The 25171-nt window shown below is 48.4% G+C and overlaps 2 protein-coding genes across 4 annotated transcripts in view; one reads left to right on the top strand and one right to left on the bottom strand.

Annotated features, from left to right (window-relative positions):
• The window catches only part of DAXX (death domain associated protein), a 1076799-nt gene extending 1054637 nt beyond the window's left edge, over positions 1-22162 (bottom strand). Inside the window, exon 1 of the mRNA XM_078641632.1 lies at positions 18408-22162. The gene's annotated coding sequence lies outside the window, so the exon portion shown is untranslated. The remainder of the gene's footprint in view (positions 1-18407) is intronic.
• Positions 1-25171, top strand: part of LOC144754085 (uncharacterized) — a 716823-nt gene that overhangs the window by 265443 nt on the left and 426209 nt on the right. For 2 of the 3 annotated variants that reach the window (XR_013594644.1, XR_013594647.1), the window contains exon 1: positions 22287-22559. The exons of the other annotated variant lie outside the window; for it this stretch is intronic. The gene's annotated coding sequence lies outside the window, so the exon portion shown is untranslated. Of the gene's footprint in view, positions 1-22286; positions 22560-25171 lie in introns of those variants that run through there. 3 annotated transcript variants of the gene reach the window in all.

The raw sequence follows: 25171 nt of genomic DNA on the forward strand, positions 1-25171 counted from the left end.
ATCAGTACACTAATTACACGCGCCTGATAACATCAACCGGGGCTGCCGCTAGGCCTCAAGCGGGAGAACACGCGCCTGCTAACATCAAACAGGCCTGCATCTGGGCCTCAAGCGGGGGAATACGCAAATGAGCGTGTCTGCGGGGACAATTACTGCAGCCTCTCCTACTCGCTGTCACTCAACTCTCTCATTAAACGGATTTACCCGCGGCTGATAACTCTCTCATTCAACTACATTACACGCGCCTGCTAACATCAACCAGGGCTGCAGCTGGGCCTTCTCCGTCCCGATTCTAATGAAACAAAAAATGTTGTCTACTGCGAGATTTTAAAATAAATTGCCCTTGCCAAATACACACATTACACACATTCTATTTCATACCCGGACAACGTCGGGACGGGCTGCTAGTATATAAATATAATAATAAATAAATATTTCGAAAGAATATAGCAAAGAATTTTGTAGTACTTGAAAATTTTCATGAAAAATTTGATTGAGATTGTAATTCTCTGTATCTTAATTATATTGTAATTAGTTCACAGTCGACCAGCTCACCGCTTCCCTGAGCCAGCACCCTCCCGCCAGCTCAGCGAACCCCAGCCAGGCCGCCGACAACCTCACGAAGTGGATCAGCAACTGCGCGGACGAACTCGCCCCACTGAAGACCCCGCCCAGCAGACCCGGCAGCAAGAAGGCCCCATGGTTCACCGACGAACTCAAGAGCTCCAAGAAGAACTGCCGAGCCCTCGAGAAAGCCTGGAGAAGGGAGCCAACACCGGACAACATGACCACCCTCAAGCTTGCCACCCGGAAGCACCACCAGCTGATCCGCGACACCAAGAAAACTGCATTCAAGGACCGACTGGACAACAACGCACACAACTGCAAGGAACTCTTCAACATCGTGAAAGAGCTCTCCAACCCCAACGCCGGAAACAACGACATCACCCCATCGCAAGAACTCTGCAACTCCCTCGCCTCCTACTTCCACAACAAGATCGCGGACATACACAACAGCTTCAACACCCAACCGACGAACGCCACGTCCGACTCAACCGAACCACCGCCCCCCACCACCACCCTCCGCGCCTGGACTACTATCAGCACCGAAGACACCGTCCGCACGATGAACTCCATCCACTCCGGATCTCCGACCGACCCTTGCCCTCACCACGTCTTCAACAAGGCCGATGCTGTCATCGCACCCCACCTGCGGGACATCATCAACACCTCATTCGACACCGCCACCTTCCCTGAGAGCTGGAAGCACGCCGAACTCAGCGCTCTACTCAAGAAACCAACAGCGGACCCCACCGAACTGAAGAATTACCGCCCCATCTCGCTCCTCCCGTTTCCAGCCAAAGTCATCGAGAAGACCGTCAACAAGCAACTGGCCGCCTTCCTCGAGACGAACGGATCCCTCGACCCCTCACAGTCTGGCTTCCGAGCCAACCACAGCACCGAGACCGCCCTCATCGCGGCCACCGATGACATCCGAACCCTGATGGATAACGGAGAAACAGCGGCCCTCATCCTCCTAGACCTCTCCGCGGCCTTCGACACCGTCTGCCACCGCACCCTAGTGCAGCGCCTCTACAACGTCGGAATCCAGGAGAAGGCACTGGAATGGATCATCTCCTTCCTCGACGGAAGAACCCAGAGAGTCCGCCTACCTCCGTACAAATGAAAGGCCACCGAAGTCATCTGCGGCGTACCCCAAGGATCCTCGCTGAGCCCAACCCTCTTCAACGTCTACATGAGCCCCCTCGCGGCCATCGCACGCCAACACAACCTGAACATCATCTCCTACGCCGACGATACCCAGCTGATCCTCTCCCTTACCAACGACCCCGCCGCCGCCAGAGCCAACCTTCACGAAGGAATGAAAGAAGTAGCCGAGTGGATGTCGACCAGCCGCCTGAAGCTGAACTCTGACAAGACGGAAGTCCTCATCCTGGGATCCTCGCCCTCCGCCTGGGACGACTCCTGGTGGCCCCCCGCCCTGGGAACTGCACCCAAACCGACAGACCACGCACGCAACCTGGGCTTCATCCTGGACTCCTCCCTCTCCATGACCAAGCAAGTCAACGCAGTCTCCTCGTCGTGCTTCAACATCCTGCGCATGCTACGGAAAATCTTCCGGTGGATCCCCACCGAGACCAGGAAGACTGTCACCCAGGCCCTCGTCACCAGCCGACTGGACTACGGCAACGCCCTCTACGCCGGAACCACCGCCAAGCTCCAGAAGAGACTCCAACGGATCCAGAACGCCTCGGCCAGACTCATCCTCGACATCCCACGACACAGCCACATCTCCGGACACCTAAGAGACCTGCACTGGCTCCCGGTCAACAAGAGAATCACCTTCCGTCTCCTCACCCACGCACACAAAGCCCTACACGATCAAGGCCCGAGCTACCTCAACAACCGCATCAACTTCTACGCTCCCAAACGACACCTCCGATCAGCCAGTCACGCCCTCGCCGCCGTCCCCCGCATCCGAAGAACGACAACAGGAGGAAGGTCCTTCTCCTACCTGGCTGCCAAGACCTGGAACTCCCTCCCGACCGACCTGCGCCTGACCCAAGACCACCTCGCCTTCAGGAAGAAGCTCAAGACCTGGCTGTTCGGGCAGTAGCAGCACCCCCCCCCCCTAGCGCCTTGAGACCCTCCGGGTAAGTAGAGCGCTCTATAAATGTCTATGATTGATTGATTGATTGAGTTCTGTCAACTTGTTAAGTTAGCATGAACCTTGTTTATTTCTGATTAATAATACCTTTTTCTGGCATTCTAATATTTGTCTTTTTATTCTAGAAAATACCCAGCAATTCAGTCATTTTACAGAGAGATCTTTAGCAATTGCTTTCGTGTTCAAGAGGATTTGTTTTTTTCATTCAAGGGGATTCGTTCTTCATTCAGTATTGATGGAAGTTCCATTTTGCATTTAAAAGAAGCAGAATACTCACTGAATGGTCTTCTTATGTGTGCTGACTATTCTATTCTAGAATGTTTTTCTTTGTGATGTATATTACCTTCAAGTGCTGCGCGGAGTGGCATTTATTTATTTATTTATTTATTTATGGGTTTCTATAGCGCTGGAATCGACTCCAATCGGAGTATCTCTGCGCTGTGATACCAGATAGAGTCCAACAAATATGCAGATGAGGGATAAGGTCTAGATTTTATCAGTGAACAGCAGAGTTTTCAGTTGCTTCCTGAATTTTAAATGGTCTGTGCAGAGCCTGACGGCCAGAGGCAGTTTGTTCCACAGTGTGGGCCCCGCAACAGATAGGGCTTTCCCTCCAAGTCTAGTTTTTTTTGCACGAGGTACAGCCAACAGAAAATTCTCACTGGATCTCAGCGATCTGGAGGGGGTGTAGAAGGTAAATTTCCGCTCCAGATATGTGGGGCCATTTCCATTTAGGCATTTATGAATGATACAGCATATCTTGAACTTGGCTCTTTGTCGAACGCTCAACCAGTGTAGTTTCTGTAATAGGGGTTTTGATGCTGTTCTTGGGGGAGCATTTAGGACAAGGCGAGCTGCCGTGTTCTGGACCACCTGGAGCCTGTCCAGAACTCCTTCATTAGCAGAAAGGAGCAGCCCGTTACAGTAGTCAATACGACTCAGTATAAGGGCTTGCACCAAAGTTTTTCTGAAGGAGTCCGGTAGCAGTGGAAATATTCTGCGCATCATGCTGATGGTATGGAAGCATGAGCCAGCTACCATATTACTGTGCTGTTTGAGAGAAAGATCGTAATCAAGGCGTATCCCCAGATTTTTGACAATCTGTTTGGGCTCTGGAACAGTACCCAGATCAGACGGCCACCAGTCAGGGGTCCACAGTAATTTGGCGTCTGCAAACAGCATTACTTCCGTCTTGTTGACATTGCACTGTAGGAAGTTGGTGGACATCCACTGTGCGACGGCTTTCATGCCAGCGGAGAAGGAGTTTCTTATTTCTGTGGTGAGATTTTGAAAGGGGAAGAGGAGCTGCGTGTCATCCGCATATGACACGGGGATGAAACCAAATTTGCGCATCACTCTTGCCAGGGGTGCCACGTAGATGTTAAAGAGTGTTGGGCTCAAACAGGAGCCCTGTGGCACCCCTTTCGTAATCTCTACCTCAGTTGATCTGTATTTACCCATGGTGACAGTCTGGGTCCGATCCGTAAAAAAACTCCTTAGCCAGGCAAGGGCCTTGTTCTTGACCCCTACGTTCGACAACCGGTCAATAAGGATGTTGTGTGACACGGTGTCGAACGCGGCTGAAAGGTCTAACAACACCAAGATTACTGAGTAGCCTTTGTCCTGAAACATATGCAGATCGTCAGTGACAGACAGGAGGGTGGCCTCTGTACTGTGTTTCGGCCTAAACCCAGATTGAGAATAGTCTAGGCCGCCAGCTTTCTCAATGTAGCTGGATAACTGACGATTAACATACTTCTCAGCGAGCTTTCCCAAAAACGGCAGCAGCGAAATAGGTCTAAGATTAGACAAATCATTCCAAGGAATTGTGGTGTTTTTCCTGATTGGTCTGACCAAGGCTTGTTTCCACTGCTTAGGGACAGATCCTGTAGAAAGGGAAAGGTTAACAAGTTTTTCGATGGTGGGTGATAGAATTCCGAGCAAGGCGGGCATGAGTCTTGCCGGGATGATATCATCGGGACTTCCACTTTTAATCTGCACCATGAGCAGGGATACCTCTTTATGAGTGATAGGGGGGAAGAGGTCTAAAGTATAAGGGCCACTATCAAGTTCTGAATCCTGAAAGATGGGGACTGTATTTGTAGTCAAGATATTGTTTGCATTGACTATTTTAGCATAGATAAGATCGATCTTAGTGCAAAAAAATTGCGATATATTGTCGCAAAGTAGTTGTGATGAAGTGTCTGCACTCTCACATGCTGTAGGATTAGTGAAAGAGTGAAGGACCTGGTATAATACTCTGGGGGAGTTATCTGCAGCCGTAATAAGATTGGTAATATGTGTTTTTCGCGCCGTTCTGATAGCTTTATGATATGTGCTTAGGGCGTCCCAATACTGTTTCCTATCTGTTACCAGATGGGTAGATCTCCAAATCTTTTCTAATTTCCTAGCTGCTTTCTTGAGATTCCTGAGCTCTTCAGAGAACCAGATCTCTTGTTTTTTGGCTGGTCGGGGTCTAAATTGCTTTAAAGGAGCTATCTTGTCTATGGCTATTTTAATGTCTTTGCTGAACATATCAATAGCTTTATTGATATCATCGGGAATCTCATGGTAGGGCATTAAAGGAATAAGTGCATAATGTTGGCCTTGGTGTCTTTAAGGAAATTGAGATTCTCTTGTCATTGAATTTGGAGAATTGCTATTCATGATTGTTTACCTGAGAGTCATTATTGCTTCCTAGTTGTGTATGTTACTAATAAACTAAAGATTAGTAATACAAGACAAATGACCGTGAAAGGCCCACACTCAAGAAGAATTGGAACATGATAACAGAGCACAATGCAAGCCCAGTCCCAGGGGATGACTACAGGGCTGGAGGGCCCTGTAAGCAATGAAACCACAATCCTCATAAAACAAGAGCCATGCTATCAGCAAAAGCAAATGCCGGACATATCCACTCATGAGTTTGGCAAATATACTCCTATGACGCGGAGGTTGATGGCAGGATCCAGGAGGTCAGAACCAACTCTCCCTTACCTGCAAGGTTGCTGGAATTTTGTAAAAGAACAAGGGATTATAGGGTGTCTTACTGTGATCGTGGGGGTGTCGCGGGCCGGAAAATCAGGCAAGGAGGCCGGATATAGTGGGCTATAGTAGAGTTTTACTGGTACGAAAGTCAATAGACAGGATGACAAAGGCAGTCCGGTAAGACGGGTGGTTCTTCCTGGTCGACGATCTTCTATTGCCGGGTCTTGGGATGTTCTTCGTCTCCGTAGCTGGGGAGATACCTCGGAGGGCAATAAGAGAGAGAAGGGACCGTTAGACCGAACTTGGTCTCAATCGTATGCTGACACCGACACCGGGACGTGTGGGGGAAGAAAAGAAGGACTAGTGAGGTAGGGTTCTATGGGGAGGAGGAACGTACGGAAGTCAGGGAAGTAGGTCAGAGAAAGTGTGTTAGGGTGACGGTGGCGGGAAGAGGGGTGTTTGCAAGGTGAAGTGCTTTACAGTAATCACAGTGCAGTTAACGTGCGACAAGTGCCTAAAGGTGAGAGGACTATACAATATATACACTGAACACCTAGCGTGCTCACGGGGAGGTTTACGCTACTCACCCGGTCCGCCGTAGCTCTCCAGTTGAGCTACGGCCGCTCTTCAGCCACCTCCTCAAGGGCTCCACCAGTCCTCCGACCACTCGTCTTCTTCGGCTTGCTCTTCCTCTCGCTCTCCGACACCAGTCTGAGTATCCTGCCACAATGCTCCGACCTCGTCCTCACAGTGGCGTTCGCTTTTCACTGGTGCTGTCGCTGCCTCGGAGGCGGGCCTTCCGGGTTCACGGTGACGTACTACCGGTGCCTGAGGCCCGGTGATAGGTTCCTGGAACAGAGAGAGGGGCGGGGCACTGTGGGTCATGCTGTTCGCTCTGACACTGTTACGGACCCGAGGGGGTTGTCTGAAAGTGCGTGAGTGGGAAGTCCTTGACAACGGTAAGGTTTCAGGGGGGCACAGGCCAGGCGGGGGTGTAACAGGGACCGGGTCACATTTACCTACTAGTAATCTAATGCTCCCTGAGCAAGAGTTGCCACACAAACCTTTTCAAACTGGCCGGTCTTAAAGAAAAGAATAAACTAAAACAAAGTTTCTGCATAAACTGTATAGAAACCAGGGATATTCAATACTCATGCCACATTATTTGGTACCTGTAGTGTAAATCACAGCTGCCACCATTATCTGATTTTCTTGTGTCACATTATTTGGTGCCTGTAGTGTAAATCAGAGCTGCCACCAATATCTGATTTTCTTGTGTTGCCTCAGAGAGCATAAAGGCCACCCAGACAATCACAGAAACAATGGTGTCTATGCCAAGAGCTAACGAAATAGGACCTGAAAGCATGCTTGGCAGACATTAAATTAGACTTGGAGCAATTATTTCAGGATAGCTGGTGAAATTAAGAACTTCGATCAAACATTATGTGGCAGAAATCAAAACAGAACTTCAAAGCATGGGGCAAAGACTAGATGAATCAGAAGCCTAACTTCAAGCCGCAGCTGACGCAGGATAGTTAGTCATCACTACCATCTGTCATCTAGAAATCCAGACATGCATGCACAAACGAAATCAGAACCGATCGCAAACCGGCTGATTTGCAGAATTGGCCTCTTTACGACTGGTATTTTTGCATTTGGGATGTATCAACCCAAATGCAAATTCGCAATTGAAGTATTCGCAAAATTTGTGATTACTTAAATTGCAAATGCATTTAGGGAATCGCAAACTGCGATTCCCTAAATGCAATGCATGATGCAATTTTAAATTGCAATTTCACAATTAGGGATCGCAAATTACCATCAATTTAAAGTTGATGGTAATTTGCGAAAACTTTGAGAAATGCACTAAATTGCTCCATGTTACACACACACATGCGCTTGGGGCATATGTGTGCGCACCATGTGGTCACATGGTAATTTCAGGGGTGCATCAGGGTGTCCTTTTGGCACCCTTGCACCCTTGAAATTGCATGCGCAATTTGCGGGTACCTATTTGGTACTAGCAAATTGGGCATGCAATTCCCATTCATTGCTCTGGGCCTCTAGGCCCATAGGAATGAATTGGAAGCTATTCCTTAATTGTGAATCACAATTTGCGAGTCGCAATTAAGAAATGTGTAGAAATCGCAAATTATTTTGCAATTCCTACATGCATTGGGAATTGTGACTCCTAAATTGCAATTCCTAAAAAATCGCAATTCCTTGCTTTGATGCATGTGGCCCCAAATGACTTCTGACAAATTGTGAAGATCTTCGAAACAAATCCCACAAGGAAATAATATGACCAACTGTGTCATAGAGATGCTCAGAGCTCGAGCAAGCGCACAAAGTGGACAGACAGGAAAACTCAAAATGGGAATGGCCCAGAGATATGTTGTCAAAATCAATAGATTTCTTGTAAAAGGGAGGATCATGGTGCTCTTCCTAAATTGAAGAAGACTGACTACTGTGACAGTGAGAGCACACTCGTTTAGGACCACGAAGCTGTGATGCCGCAGAGAAAACAAGAGTACAAAGAAGTGATAACAGAACTATCCAAGGTCCAGATTTTCTTCCGATGGATCATTCCAGAAGGCCTTCAGTTCATCTGAAAAGTTTTGGAAAGGATAATAAAGTCCAAAGAAGAGGGGATTTGCCTTCAAAGTATTCGGCACAAAAAAGAAGTTGACGAGTCACTTACTAAGGACACTTCGAGGCCACCTGACAATATAGGGACACCATTGAAAAGGAAGCGACCAGAACCCGTTAAACAAGACATTAAAGAGGTTTTTTGCTACCACAAATGGGTCTTGGAGGTGGGGGCATCATCAAAGGGGTAACATGGATTGAGGGGCTGAGATCACCAACAGACTATGTAAACAACGACATAAGGATAAACATTAAAGTAGTGGCATTATTGAAACTGTGTCTAGGGAATCAAGATTTCCTTGTTGAAGTGTGCCCTGTGATTTAATATATCTGGCTGTCCAAGACTAGGTGTAGCGGGGTATGAGACACAGAAAGACTCATGCAAAAGAAAAGGTGATACATTATCTTCAACACAACACAGAACACTGTATCCCCCATACAGACCGATGATGGAGAGGACCGTTGTGCATTGGAGAATAGAGTAATTTTCACCCTATGTTTTCTTTTTTGTGTTTCCATGATTATATTACAAGTTAGGAAAATTTCACATTATCTGGTCTGTCGTCCATTGCACCACAATACACACAACACAAGGTGAAAGATATTGGGGCCACGTATGCCTAATGTACATTATTCGAGCTAATGACTTTAAATGTAGAGGCCTCAACAGCCCCAAAAAAAGAAGCATAGCTAGTGAGACATTTGACAGCTGGAAGACAGCACCGTCCCTAGTGACTGTGGATATACTGAAGAGAGCCCGATGGATGGTTTATGGATACTGAATTTGGGGCACGCAATTGCAGTTGAAAAACTAACAGACAACTAGATTCAGAGAACAGATACGAAATTTGAGAGAGTCTTGGCCGATGATTGAATACTTGTCACAACTATCTCGTGTACACCTTACCCTACCTAAAATCTGAGCACTGGCCATGGTGGATGACAATTCAAATCAAAATAAGGAGCATAATCTGAGATTTAGTTGGGTGGAGGATCTGGGAAACCCTTGATATGTTTTACATGGTGTGAGGCCGTATTCGGGAAAGTATCGTTTATTAGGTTAGAGGGGCTTATTACTTTATAATACATTACGGCAGAGCAGTATCTTACATTGTGGTGTACTATGTACTGAGGGAGTACCCGAAATCGCAGGTTCAACTAGGTCCACTAAGAAAAAGCAAGATCTTGTATGTGCACACAGGTAAAACAGTTGATGTATACATATGAATGTGAAGCTGTTCTCTTTTTCTATCAGCTCTGTGCAACGAAAATGAAATATGTTATTTAATAAAAGACTGTGATGACATATTCATAAGTTACAAAATTAATTTGCACATCCTACATTTTTACAAACACCATTATCTTCCTGCATTTGAAAATATGCCATGCATAGTGGACAACAATCATCACACAATACCTTGCATCACTGCATAAAACTAGAGAGAAAATAAAGTAGACCACAGTCGAAGTCCCAACAAAGGCAAAAGGCAGCAGGGTGAATTACAACTGCACCACCTAGGCTAGTCACAGAAAGTACATCGAGCTCGAATTGCCCACCTCAAATGGTCAGCTACCACATGACCACAGATAAATTCAAGAGAAAAGGCTGATGAGAGGCAGCACACAGAACAGATTATTTATTTATTTAGCGATTTATAGAGCGCCTGGTGACCCGGAGGCATCCCCGCGCTGTAGCATTTGTGGAGACCAGAGGGGAGAGGGGACTTTATTTTGGGAACAGCAGCGTTTTCAATTTTTTCCGGAAAAGGAGATGGCTGGGTTCCTGCCTCAGGGGGCGAGGAAGTGAGTTCCATCCTGAGGATGCTTTTACAGAAAAGCGTCTACCGCCGGTGCGTGCCTTCCTGTATCTGGGGACGTTGGCCAGACGCTCATTGTTCGAGCGTAGGGATCTGGGGGCCTTGTAGGGGGTAACCAGATCTCTCAGGATAGCAGGGCCGAGACCGTTGAGAAGTTTGTGTGCGGTGCACAGGGCCTTGAATTCTACCCTTTGTCGTATTGGAAGCCAGTGGAGGGCCTTGATCGCTGGTCTGGCTGAGACTCTGGAAGGGAGATTCATAAGGAGCCGGGCAGCTGCGTTTTGCGTACGCTGAAGTTTAGCCATAGTGGCTTCAGGAGCTCCTAGATAGACCGTGTTACTGTAGTCTAGCCGCGCAAGGATCAGGCCTTGGACCAAGAGTTTCCTAGATAGGGGCGGAAGTAGTGGGAGGATCCTGCGGATGGAGCGCATGAGACCAAAACAGGTGCCTGCTGTTTTGGTTGCTTGGGTTTTCAGAGACAGCTCGGGTTCCAGCCAGACTCCTAAGGTCTTAATTACTTGTTTCGGGGTGGGTACTTCCCCGAAGACGTCTGGCCAGACCGAAGAGGGGATGGTGGTCCATTGCTTGCCCAAAAGCATGACTTCTGTCTTTGATCCGTTTAGCTTGAGCGATGACTCGCACATCCAGTGGTGAATTTGTTGGAGGCAGTTCGGCAGATTGTCTGGGTGATTGTCCAGATGTGAGAGTGAGACGACCAATTGCGTGTCGTCCGCATAGCTCACTATCTTAATCCCGAAGGGGGCGACGACATCCTCGAGGGGGGCCATGTAGGCGTTAAATTACAGTATGTACAAAGCAAAGTTCAGTTTTCAAACGTTGTGAGTTTTTGTTAATAGTCTTTTATTTGTCAAAAGTACAGAATCTAAAGAAGGGCTTCATATCGGATTCTGATTGTCCAAAATTCACTCTTTTTTTTTTTTTTTTTTTTTTTTTTAAAACCTTTATTGTGCACAAAAAGAGAGAACAAATACGGGCCTACAACCAGCAGGCCGGCCACGAAACTTTAAGCACATGTGCGAGCAATGCGGTTTCACAGCGGCAACAGGCAAGATAGCAGCAATCAGTAACAGTTACACTGAATGGAGTCATGTCGCCAAGGAGAAGGAGTATTGAAGGTTAAATTTTAAAGTTTCGAAAAATTAAAATCAGTAAAGAATAAAATCAAGAAGAACTGAGTCCGGACATTAGCTTTACAACATGAGCAGGCAGCAGCAATTAGAACAACATTAGTAAGAACACCCCGTAAATATGGCAGTACCATACAAAACAATAAGAGCTGCAGTTCACTTGTACGTACTACCCTCAGCGCCACCCAATCCCTACTGACCCCTAACGCAGACCCAGAACAGAAAGCAGAACAAGAAAGCGCAGAAATTAGAAAAATAAGGCCCATAGAAACTAAAAAGAAAAATAAATCTACCCCCCCACCCTGCAACAATCCGGAGGCTACGGCCTACCCCCCCCCGGCAAAGCGCCTGTCGCCCAGTAAAGAAACCCGAAATACAGAGGAAGAAAAGAGAAGAAAGAAGAAAGATAAGAAAAGAAAGTTATCACACTTGAAGCATCGGGAGGAAGAAAAGAACAAGCTAGTCTACCACTCCCGAAAAAGAAAGGAAACGGGGGAGGAGGAGCCCTAATACTAACAAAATTCCCGGACCCCCAGCTATGTATAGCCCCCTGCACTGAGTGAAGCAATAATATCGAAAAGTACACCACCAAATGAAAAATTGAATCAGATACACCCGGGACCCCGAGCCGGCACTTGAATGACCACCCCGTCCATATGGGCAATAACAGGATACACCCAGGTCTACCCCACGTATGAAATCGCCAGGATGAGCAACAGTAGCAGAACAAATGTGGGGGGCTACGACCATTACATTCGCCAGAGATGCGGCACAGTCCGAAACATAACAGCTAGTCCAACAAGAGCGAAGCCCCGAAGACCTCCAGCTCCGATCAGGTCGCAAGCGACCACTACAGCGTGACGCCCAGCAAAAGCCCTCCCCAGTCAGGACAAAGGGACAAGATGGCCGCCGTAACGAGAGTGCAGAGAAAGGAGAGCAAGATGGACGCTACCCTAAACAAATAGCACCCATGTCACAACAAGCTTCCAGGACCAGCAAACAGGAACCATAGAAAACGTGGCGGAGCCGATAGCCAGCAATTAATTAGGGTAGCCAGTGTATAATGCCGACTGTGCCATTGACAAAGGTCGCAGCACCCGAAGGACGCCTTGATTGGAAAGCAAAACAACCACTAGCTATAATAGAGACAGACGGGGGAGAACGATCTACATCGTAAACATAAGCCATGCAGCCCATTCTAACCCCAATCCCCACCCGGCAAGACAGTGACACAACCAGGAACCCGCCCAACCCTGTCCCGATCTCAGGAGCACCCCCGATCCCAGCCCTCGATCAACTAGCAGCAGTCGAGGAAACTGGACATAAAAACAATCCTAAACCCGGCCCAATCAGCCAAGAAGCAGGTACTAAGGAAATCAGCCCAGCCCTGACCCAAACGTGGATAAACCCCCGGACATGCTCCCCGAAAGAAGCTCGCCCACTGCAGAACAAAGAAGCAACATGGCAAGAGAAAAACGAAAGTGCAGTGAGACCACAAAATGGCCGTCAAAAGTCACCAGGAATTCCATCGACTGTAGCATGGAGATCCGCGTGGGGGGTCATTGCATGTAAAACGCGACCAGTATATCAACCAGCGCGCCAGTCCGGGTCTCAGCCAGCCAGTCAGTCAGAACCAATGAGAGAAACAGCATCAACCTTGTCCTGAACGTCGAAACCCCAGCAGGCTTGGCCACCGCTGTGAGCGCACTTCAGGCAGAACAAAGGAGGAAAATGGCCGCCCTCGGCATGGAAGAAACGGAAAAAGAAGAAGGGAGTGTCCCCAGTCGGCAGCCAGAGAAGCGTCCAAGGTGGCGGGCTCTATTTTTTCCGCAGGATGGCTCACACTCCGATTGTGAAGAAAAGACGATGGCAGCATTCTCGTAGGCAAAGTCTCAGTAGTAAGAATGGAGGGACACTTTGTAGCTGCAGTCTCGCCAGTAGGGAAACACTCGACACTGTAGCCAGGGACATGGCCGATCTCCGTGTGCACATGTTGCAACATTGTATCCATCTCGGGAGCAGTGAGAGGCAGCAAAGGGTCAGCCAGCCGCGATTGCCCCATGTCATGGGCAGCGCTGTCGATCTTCCGTGCCAGCTCTCGAGCAGTCCTTCGCCATGTTGCCCGTAGATCCGCAAGCGCCACCAGGATATCTCTATAAGTCAGGACACTCCGCGGTACTGGCCGGGCAGCTCCGCTCGATGACACCCCCAGTGTAGTCTCAAGCCCCAGGGCAGGCAGGGGAGCAAGTACTGAAGACAGGGGATCAGCCACTCCGTCGTATCGATAAGCAGGCGCCATTACCACCCCTTCGGGCAGCATACAATGGAGGGAGGGGGGGGGGCCGACTCCGGTACCTAATGAAGCAGGGGTTAGAGCCACCATATGTAGCGCGGCTCGCAGTCCGGGGGCTGCGCGAGTGAAAGCCCTTTCGCCGGCTGTTGGTGCAAGCGTCACACGGCGGAGAAAGCGCTGCAAGATGGAGTCCGCTCCGATGGCCCGTCTCGGAACAAAGAAAGGCTTCGCCTGCATAGACCCAGCCCCACAAATAGACACTCCGCCGTTAAATGGGGTCTCGTCCCAGCAGAGAAAGCAAATCCGCTCGTCTCAGCAATCGGACGCGCTTCGCTCAGGATCGGCCCCGCTACAGCCCCGCCACAGCTCGTTCCACCTCCCAAGTCCAGCAGCGTCAGGCGGGGAACATCGGAGCAGATCTCAGGGGCAGCGTCGGAGGTCAGCTAACTCCACGAATCCTCCAGCAAAGCAGCCGAGAGAGACCTCAGGAGAACGCAGTCATCTCCAGCGCATTCGTGGCTCCGTTTAAATTAGATTCGACCGAGGATAACTAACAGGATTTTAAAGTGAAAAACAGACGGGTCGCGGAGCCGGGGGCTCAGACGTCCGTCCCGTCCGCCATCTTGGCTCCTCCCCCCACTCTTTTTCTTTTAACGTCTTTTTCTCTTCTAAATTGAAAATTTCATAAAATAGTGGTTTCTAAATATTTCCTATGTTGTATGAGTTCACAGCCCTGAAGAAGCCCTTGTGAAGGGTGAAACGTGTTGGCTGTTTTTCCACATGCATACAAAGGACTTTTGAAAAATACAAGACTAGCAACAAAAACTCACAACGTTTGAAGACTGAACTTTCATCAGCCTTTTCACATTCTAAGTTCACCTCTTGGTTTGAGACCTGCTCTCCCCTCCCCCCCCAACAGCTCCGCTGTTGTGCTGCTGCCCTGTGCAGGTAGGTGTTTAAGGCCCTCCTCCTCCCGCAGGCTCCTACCTGCGCCTCATTCCCAGTGGGAGAGCCTTGTCCCCCCTGCCAGTTCCCGCTCCTGCCTCCCAGCGGTGCTTCCCTCCCCCTTCTCTATTTAATGGTGACCGCTTCTTGGGTGTCTGAGCAAGACCTCTGATCTCCTGGTCAGAGACCTGCTCTCTCCCCCAGCAGCTCTGCTGTTATGCCGCTGCCCTGTGCAGGTAGGTGTTCAAGGCCCTTCTCCACCCGCAGGCTCCTGATGGTCCAGTGGGAAAGCCTTGCTCTTCTGCTGGTCCGCGGATGTCTGTCTTGTGTTTGTGCCTGTTTTCTGTATTTTGTCTGTCTTTTTCCTGTAATGTTCTGCCTCTGTTTATTTTGCCTGTTTTTATTTTGCCTGTTGTTTGTGCCCTTGTTTGTGTCTTCCATGCCCATTTTCGCCATCCTCTTCCCTGCCGCTGCTGCCCCCGCTGCCCCTCCCCCTGCTGGCTCACCCTCCCGCCTACCAGCTGCACTTTCCTCCCCCATCCCTATTTAATGGCGGCCTCTGGCGTGCCGAAGGCGCACCAAGGGCAAGCCCTTTTGTGCCCGTCCACAACCTGACAGCGACTAGAGCCAGGGACCCTGGATCTCCGACCACCCATCGCTACGACTCAGTTGCCCTCCTCGAACTCAAACCGGGAAGGAACAACAACCACCAGCTGTCCACGTCAAACACCACCCACGGCCAGTTCTCCTGCCGATACTGCCACCAAACCTTCACCACCCTCCGCACCCCCACGGCCGGCACCCCCATGCCGGACGCCGGCACCCCCAAACCCCTGAGTTGCATCCTCCTCAATGTGCGCGCCCTGCACAAACATGCTGTAGAGATATGGGACCTCCTTGACACCCTCTCGCCAGATGTCACCTTCTTCACAGAAACTTGGACCAACTCCACCTCCGCCCCAACATCGCAACCGCCATCCCCGACGGATACAAGATCCAGAGGAAGGTCCGCCCCAACTGTCAGGGAGGAGCCCATGCCATCGCAAACAAAAGTTTCCTCCCTCCACCTCACCACCTCCAGCACGAGTGACGCTCTGCCCACCACTGAACAACTCAATTTCCAGTTCCAGACCAGCGCCAGAATGACCCTACAAGGCACCCTCGCCTACAGACCTCCCGGACCTCGAACCGCATTCACCACTACCATCGCCGACCTCATCACGCCCCACGCCATCGCCTCCATTGACTACATTTTTATCGGAGACCTCAACTTCCACCTCGACCACCTCAGCGATCCCAAATTCGCCACCCTCGGACTGAAACAACTCGTAACCACCCCCATGCACAAGGCAGGACACACCCTCAACCCCATCTTCGCAGGAAGTAACAACATCCACTTTAGCTACACCATGCAACCCCCCTGGATGGACCACCACTGCATTACCTTCCACGTCGACAAGCCCACCACCCCCAAACCTGCACCCCACCCTCCGCGAATGAACTGGAGCAAGGTCACCGAGGAACAGCTTAACTCCACCCTCAACCCAATGCCCCTTCCAGCACGACCGACGCAAACACCTCATTCAAAAAACTTCACAAATGGATCACCAACTACGCAGAGGAGCTTGCACTCCTCTGCAACCCAAACAGACAGCGCCCCAGAAAGGCCACCTGGTTTACCGGCGACCTCCAAGAATCCAGACGCACCTGCAGATATCTCGCAAAGAATTGGAGAAACAACATATCCTCGGAAGACTCTTCAGCATCATCCAGGAATTCACCAAACCCTCCAGAGAAACCACGGACATCACCCCCTTCCAGGACGTCTGCAACAAGCTCGGCTCCTACTTCCATCTGAAAATCAAGTCCCTCTACGACAACTTCAACGAACAGACACCCGACTCCGAAACCACTCCCTCCTCCGGCAGAGCCAGCCAGCCCACCATCTCCTCCTGGACCCCAGTCACCACCGAAGACACAGCATCGACCATAAAAGGTATTCATTTAGGAGCCCCCACGGACCCCTGCCCTTCACACATCTTCCACCATTGTACCAGAACTACGATACACCATCAACGCCACCTTCGAAACCGGCACATTCCCCAACGACTGGAAACGTACAGAAGTCAAGCCCCTACTCAAGAAGCCCTCAGCAGATCCTATGGACCTCAACAACTAATGACCCATCTCCCTCCTCCCTTTGCGGCCAAAGTCACAGAGAAGACCGTTAACCTCCAACTAACGCAATTCATCAAAGAGAACTCCATCCTCGACCCCTCCCAATCCGGATTCTGCAGCAACCACAGCACCGAGACCGCTCTACTCGCTGCTACAGACAACATCTGCACCCTCCTCGACCAAGGCTACACCACGGCCCTGATCCTACTCAGCCTCTCTGCAGCCTCCGACATCGTCTCTAACCGCCAGACTCCACGATGCCTGCATACAGAGAACCGTCCTCGACTGGCTCCGCTTCTTCCTCACAGACAGAACCCAAAGAATCAGACTTCCACCTTTCTTCTCCGAACCCACAGAAATCAACTGCGGAGTACCTCAAGGATCGTCGCTAAGCCCTATGCTCTTCAACATCTACATGGCCCCCCTCGCCGCCATTGTCAGACAGCACCGACTCAGCATAGTATCCTACGCCAACGACACTCAGCTCAACCTCTCCCTCACCAATGACCCCATCACCACCTGATTCAACTTCCAGGAAGGGATGAAAGACGTCCCATCCTGGATGAGCAGCAGCTGCCTGAAGCTCAACTCGGAGAAGAAGGAGGTCCTCGTCCTCGGACCCTCCCCCACTGCTTGGGAAAACACCTGGTGGCCCACCGCCCTCGGCAGCCCCCCACCCCCATGGACCACGCCCAGAACCTCGGCATTGTACTTGACTCTTCCCTCTCCATGACCCGACAGGTTAACACCCTCCGCATCCTTCGGAAGACCCTCAAATGGATCCCCCTGAATCAAGAAAGACGTCACCCATGCATTCTTAACCAGCAGTCTGGACTACGGAGACGCCTCTACGCTGGGATCAACAAGTCTCTGCTCTGCAAACTCCACACTATACAGAACACCGCAGCCAAACTCGTCCTCAGCATCCCTCGAAACAAACACATCACCCAACACCTGCGAAACCTCCACTGGCTCCCTGTCGAGAAGAGAGTAGCTTTCAAGATACTCATCCATGTCTACAAATGCTGCCACAACACCGGACCCCAATATCTCAACAAAAGAATCTCCTTCCACATACCCAAAAGAAACCTCCGATCCGGCAACCTCGCCCTCGCCGAACCCCGGCGGAGCAAGAACGGGTGGAACAACCTTCTCCTACAGCACGGCTAAGACCTGGAACGATCTCCCAATTGACATCAGGCGCGCCCCCACCCTGCACATCTTCAGGAAGGCCCTCAAGACCTGGCTCTTTGACTGACCAGAGCTGCTCCCTCCCACCCCCCAACAGCCTTGAGACCCTCACGGGTGAGTAGCGCGCTTCAAAATTCTCTGATTGATTGATTGTAGTCTTGCAGAGCCTTGTCAGCAAATTAAATTCATTTTTGAGTGTAGACACAGAGTCTGAATAAGGGTGGTAGACCCTCTTTGCTGACCTACCAAAGTCTCCAAATGGGAATGAAGATATCATACTAAGTGGCTTGTTAACAAGAATAAAATAATGGCTGTCCCAAAATCATAAACACATTGACCAAGGACTCACATATTCCGTGATCTGAACTGGGAGACAGTATCACTGACACACCAAGAATACACATAGGAAGCATTTTGAATATAAAACCAATCCCCCATAACAGAAACATGGTAACCCTTTACTGGCAGACTAAACTAAATAAAAAAAGATGTGCCCAACAAATACTCACATTTACTATGCAATGAAGCGTCTCATCAATCCATGTCCATCTTCTACAGTCGGTTGCAGAATGAGGCTCCACAAATCAAGTCAAGGGGTCCAACACAATCCATCCTTTTTTGGATTGATTACAATGTTTGAAATTTTAACTCACTGCATTCCTCATACGTGGCTTCCACCCTATTGGCTACAGACTAGGATACTAATGCCCATATGAAACATATGGGGAATTCCTAGTTATTCTTCCGTATACTGTAGGTCACACAACAAAACAGCAATTTACATGTCATTCATATGCATGCATGTGAACAAAGATGACTGGCTCAGTCAGCATAGCAGGTAATCCTGAATATCAGTTACGGTGAAGGTAATCTGTGTAAATACAGTAAAGGGGAACAGTACATAGTCAGGTCTGTGTGATAGATTAGGTGTTAACATAGCATGGGGAAGACATTATATTTAGATATTGCAGACCGTTTAATAATCTTTGTAAATTTAGCAGAGAGAATGTCGTAATCTATGAAACATATGAGAGTAGATAAATTATGTAGATATAGTGCGTAGGTGATTTATGCAAGCAGAGCATAATATAAAATGTTTAGCTCTGTCTGAGATAAAAGGGGGAAATTGTGTTGAAATAGCAGACAGGGAGATAATTACATGTGCAAGTAATTATGGCAAATAACTAACTTTACATAAAAAGAGCAATCTGCATTAATATATTAGAGTAGCAGATATGAAATAAACTAGTCTTTAAAAATCCTGAAGGAGATTTTAGAACATGGGTCCGTTTTTGAAAACTGAAGAGGAAGAAAGCTAGTCTCTAGACAGATATTAGACGAGATACTTATTTATTGGTGAATTATGATAGTGTGGGCAAGCCCAGTAATTGTAGAGGGGTAAGGAATCTGCGTTACTTTAAAGTAAGTTGCAGAGTAGAGGCAAGCACAGAAGGACATTCCCAAGGAGACCAGGGAGGAATAATATTGATGAAGCAGTAGTGTGTGGGTTACTACAGTCCTATGAAATATTTGACTGTCTGAGAACTGGAAATATTAAATGAGGCAGCAGATAGGGTAGACTGTAAAAGTATAGGTGCTCCTGTGCGATAGAACATCCTGGATTGTATTGGATTGTAAGGAGGCATAGAGACCTAATTTTCGTAAGGTACACTGAGGAGAGACAAGGGATGCGCAACTAGTCATTGCAAGATTTTCACAGAGGAGGCATTGATTCCCTGCCGAGTTGACAAAGGGGCAAGTACACAGTTGGCTAGATATTTGGGTTCTGCAGGCATTTACACATGTTCACTGAGGATGAAGCACAAGGGCAGATTGTTCCTTGTGAAGCATGGGAGCAGGTAATCGGCGAGGGAGGATGGGGGCAAATCTTCTGGATCGATAAAGTGCAAGGACAGACTGGCACAACAGTACAGGGGCATGGTTTACATTTAGAAACAGGGTGTGATAAGTTGGTCGCTGAGGAAATTTCACTGTTGGAAGAGTTGGCATAAGGAGTAAAGCAATTCCATGTAATGCAGGTCTTCTCAGCTGTGATATTTGGAGCGCAGGAAACCTCTGTTGAGCTATAAGAAGGGCACATAATCTCTGGGGAGAAATCAGGGGTGCATATTTTTCCTGAGGAGCTATAAGGGCAAGTTGTCCACGGGGTGATGGAAGAAGGGTGTGTAATCCATGATGAGCTGTCATTAGGGTAAGTGACTTTGCAAACATTGCTTGGACAAGTATAACATTTTCCTAACAACGTATCATTAGAATGTGATATTCCCAGGGAGGTACCAGTTTGGCAGCTCATTTGTGGAGGAAAATTACAGGGGCAGGGCAGTCCAGGAGATAAAACACAGGGACAGATAACTTCTGGGTTTATATTAGAGGGACGGGTGATTCCTGGGGAAACTCTTTGAGGGGGGGGACACTCTGAAAAGATATTCGAACAGCAGATAATTTCTGGAATAACATTGGAAGGGAAAGTAATCCCTGGGGAAATTTTAGGGGGGCACATGCTCTTGGATAAGGGGATAGAGGAAGAACAAACTTCTAAAGGTCTAGATACTTTATTGCCCACCAACGCATTATTTGAGTCAGATGTTACAGACGCGTCATCAGATACACTAGTAGCTTCGGGACTGCTAGTAACAGCCATAGAGTTAGGAGCATCTGATTTACCTGGGGAGGATTTTGTGGTGGGAATTTCCCCTGCGGAGGTATCAGTTGGATGTTTTTTTTTTGAGGAACTAAACCAGGATTTCTTTGAGGGACTAGAATTTTGTGCCTTTTCTGGAGAGATTTTAGAGGGAGCGGTTTTTTGAGAGTCCTGATTAGACTGATGGGTTTTAGAGGATGGTTTACTCCGTGAGAGACGTTTAACACCCCATTTACTTTTTGCACTGCTTTTAGGAGACGGAGTACTTCTCTGGAGGTTTTTAGACTTTTTGTTTTTTGAGGTATTTTCAGAGGGTGGTGTACTTCTTGAGGGGCTTTTAGATTGCTGTTTGCTTTTTGAGGTGTTTTTAGTGGGTGGTGTACTTCCTGACGGGCTTTTAGATTGGGGTTTGCTTTTTGGCGAGGTTTTAGTGGGTGGTCTACTTCTTAAGGGGCTTTTAGATTGCCGTTGGCTTTTTGGGGAGCTTTTAGTGGGTGGTGTACTTTCTGTGGGGCTTTTAGATTGACGTTTGCTTTTTGGGGAGGTTTTAGTGGGTGGTCTACTTCTTAAGGGGCTTTTCGATTGCGGTTTGCTTTTTGAGGAAGTTTTAGTAGGTGGTGTACTTCTTGAGGGGCTTTTAGATTGTGGTTTGCCTTTTGAGGAGGTTTTATTCGGTGGTGTTCTTTTAGAGGGGCTTTTAGAGCGCTGTTTTCTTCCTGTAGATTTCAATGAGGGTTTCTTGGCCCCTGTCTCATCAGTGATAGGTGTACTCCCTGAGGAGACATTAGACCTGCCAGTGTTGGCTTTGGATTCATCGAATACTTCTGCATCATCAGAAATAGAAACATGGCGATTTCTGCCAGACATCTTAGCTATCCTTGAGTTTGCTGTGTTAATTATGGAAGGGTGGGTACTTTTTGTGACACAGTAGAGTGGCTATCATCTTCTGGAGTAACTTTCATTGGACTAGCCCTTCCTGAGGCATTTGTGATGTTCGCATTTCCTGAGGTTCTACATGAGGGTTGAGTATTCTAAACTGAAATTTGAACGCAAGGGTCATTCCCTAACCTATAGGCAGGTTCAGTATTGCATGAGGCGTGTGGTCACAGTGGTCATTTTTCAAGGAGATTAAAGATGGGCAGGCATTTTCTTATTTAGTCTCGAGGTACTCTTGGGGATGACTCCCAAGTCATCAGGTTGGTAGTTTCTAAAGTAATATCAGGCACACGCAGTTGTAGGAAGTGATACTGAAATGGTTAGAAAGAGGGGAAGCTTGGGCGTCGGGAATCTTCAGAGGAGGGGGTCGAGGACAGTGGGTTTGCTGCCCAGACTCTGATGCAGTTGCTGGCTTTGAGGAGGCCTGTGGTGAGCAGGGGCTCTCTGATAATTCCTTAGAGCTCCTCAAGGTGATTTCGGTTCCTCGGATACTCCCTAGCGATCTTGCGAGTCATCGACGGTTTCTGAGGGGCTGCGGTGTACGTTATTACCAAGGGGGGCCCACGCTGCATGAGAGTGGGGTACACGCGCGGGGGCGGAGCCTGACGGGCGCGAGCAGCGGCGGTTGACGGAACCGGTCGGGGCCTCTGAGGCGCGGAAGCTCAAACCGCGCGCCCGAGAGGAGCGGACAAGGGGCGGGGTCTTCGGAGGGACGGCTGTGACGCACGCGCCGCTAGGAGAGAGACTTCTGGAAGGCAGTGACGCGCGGCGGGTGCCCTTTGTCGCTTCACTGTTGCAGACAGTTCTGAGACGGACGATTCCATATTGGTGGGAGGCAGAATGGATTGGTCCGCGTGACGTCATTGCGGTGACGTTTCGCCGCACGTGCTATCACGCCGAGTTCTTCCTGATAAAGTGCTCGAGTCGGTGGCACGAGCGCAGGATGATGGGTGTTCTTCTGCAGGAGCTGCTTCTTTCACTTCAACGTATGATTGGGGCTACAGGAATGAGACATTTGCTAGCTTTAATGAAGGGAACTTTTAATTCTATCAAGCATGCGGTGGTGAGGATTATCCATATCTTTCTTCACTTTTTATTACCGCAGCAATTTCAAAGTTAAGCATTTGCAATGCAGGCGGTATCGCAATAACAAGCGTTTGCAATGCAATCAGTCTCGCAATTGTGAAAGTTAGAGCTTTTGGCGTTGTATGAGACAATGTTTTGTACTCCTGTTTTTAGGTCTCGACCTGCCAAATCGCTTGCGCATTGCAGCTGTCTAGACATATAGATGTGCACAAGGAAAGCTTACCACAGTGCATGTGCTCCGTGCGCGCGCGTTTGCCATTTGCTCCCCTAACCTCGGCATCAGACTTCAAAGGAATCCCTTCCGCTCCCCCGCCACACCAGCCACGTCACAAACCACCATTTGTCTGTGCCTCGCATCATCGCATCAGACCCACCACAGCAATGCTGAGAGCTTCAGACTTCAAAGGAATGCTCTCCCCCGCGCCCCTCTGCGCAATGCCAGAGCTTGTTTTTTTTGCTATCCTATTTTATTTATTTATTTTTTATTTTCAAAGGTTTTATATAGCGCTACTGGACCCAAGAGTATCAGAGCGCTTTACAAGGATGGTGAACATAATGAGATCAAATTAACAATTAAGCGAAAAAGAGTTACAGTATGATAATGCATTCAACAGGGCTAAGTGGGTAAAGAAACAGAGATAAAATTAAGTGGAAAGTGAATATTACAAGTTAGGAGAGAGAGGGGGATGAAGAGAGAGGGAGTGAGAAAATGAAGGGATTGAGAGCGGGTGGGAAGAGGAGCGGACAAGGGAAGAGAATTTTTGAGGACAGGGGAGATGTGATCAAATTTTTTACTTTACAATCAGATGAGTCTCGCAGCTAGATTGAGGACAGATTTAATCGGTGCAAGATGGATTTTAGGGGTGCCAGCCAAAGTGGCGTTGCCATAGTCAATCCTGGAAAGGACAAGCGATTGGACAACAAGTTTGAAATCGTTTGCTGGAATAAATGGTTTAAGTTTCTTGAGTTGGAGAAGGGTGAAAAGCGCACTTTTGGATGCGTTTTTAATGTGGGGCATGAGATTTAGATTCTGTCCGATACTGATGCCTAGGGATTTGACAGAATTAGAGGTGGAGAGTGGGCAGTTAAGAGCTTTGATGTCCTTTATCCAGAGTTGAATGGAAAGGGAGTTGTTTTTGGGGGAGAAAAGAATGATTTCAGTTTTATTTGGGTTCAGTTTGAGATGGTTCCGATGGAACCAGGTTTGAATTCTGGTCAAGGTCTCATTGAGGTGGAGAATGTCTTTGTGGGATTTGATCTTGTAATATAATTGGGTGTCATCGGCATAGAGGTGGTAATTGATATTAGCTTGTTTGAGGATGAGGGTGAGTGGTTCCATGAACAGATTGAATAGGGTTGGGGAGAGGATGGATCCTTGAGGGACGCCGAGTGAGACAGGTTGAGGTTTAGAGAGAAAGTGGCTGAGCTTGATTTGCTGTGATCTGTTTAGAAGGAATAAGGAGAACCATTTGAATACATTGCCATCTAATCCGAACCGGTCTTTGAGAGTGTTGAGAAGGGTGGGGTGGTGGACGGTATCAAATGCAGCTGAGAGGTCAAGGAGGATTAGTAATGAGGATTCCCCTTTGTCTAAGGAGCGATGAATGTCATCAGTTATATTTAGCATAGCAGTTTCTGTACTGCATCCCTTTCTAAAGCCGGATTGAAAAACATCAAGGAGGTTGAAGGAGGCGATATGTTTCTCTAATTGCAATAGGACACATTTTTCGAGGGCTTTAGAGAGGAATGGAAGGTTAGAGATAGGGCGACGGTTGTTAAGGTCATTGGGGTCAGCAGTGGTGGTTTTGAGAATGGGTGAGATTTGAAGGGAGGTGGGGACACAGCCAGTGGAAAGAGAGGAGTTGATGATTTTGGTCCATATAGGGGCAATGGTAAATTTAAGTTCTTGAACCAAAAGGGCGGGAAGAGGATCTTTGGAGTGGGAGGAGGGTTTTAGTTTGGAAATGATATTAGTGAGCGTAGATTCTGAGACTGGACTAAAATCACTCCATGAGGCATTGTTTTTAGCAGAGGGGCTTATTTTCGGAAAGGTATCTTGTTGGGGGAGAGCAGGGAGCGGATGAGAGGGATCGAGAGGTGTGGAAAAAGTGGACGGAGGAGAGTTAGGAGTGTTGGGGAGGGTGTATAGGGTGGGGATAGGTTGTAGTGAGAGTGGGAGGGAAGAGAAGGATAGTTCGATCGTGTTGATTTTGTTCGTAAAGAAAATAGCAATTTCTTCACATCTGTCAATAGAGGCTAATATTTTAGGAGGGCCAGTGGAGGTTTGTTTTTTAACAATGTTAAAGAGTTCTCTAGGGCGGTTTCTGGCTTGATCAATTTGTGATCGTAAAAAGGAGGCGTTCTCATTAAAGATATGTTTTTTGTATTGGGCTCTAGCAGTTCTAAGGAGAGCCATATTGTCAACGGTTGGATGATTCCTCGAAACCCATTCAGAATGTCTAAGGGTCCGTCTTTCGTTGTTAAGTTCAGAATTGAACCAAGACTTAGGAGGGTTGCTTTTTTGTTGTTTGAGTTTGATTGGAGCAATTTGGTCGAGGGCATCAAGAATAGAATTGTTATAATGGTTAG

The sequence above is a fragment of the Lissotriton helveticus genome, chromosome 5_1 (genome assembly GCF_964261635.1).
Source record: "Lissotriton helveticus chromosome 5_1, aLisHel1.1, whole genome shotgun sequence".
Classification (NCBI taxonomy): Eukaryota; Metazoa; Chordata; class Amphibia; order Caudata; family Salamandridae; genus Lissotriton; species Lissotriton helveticus.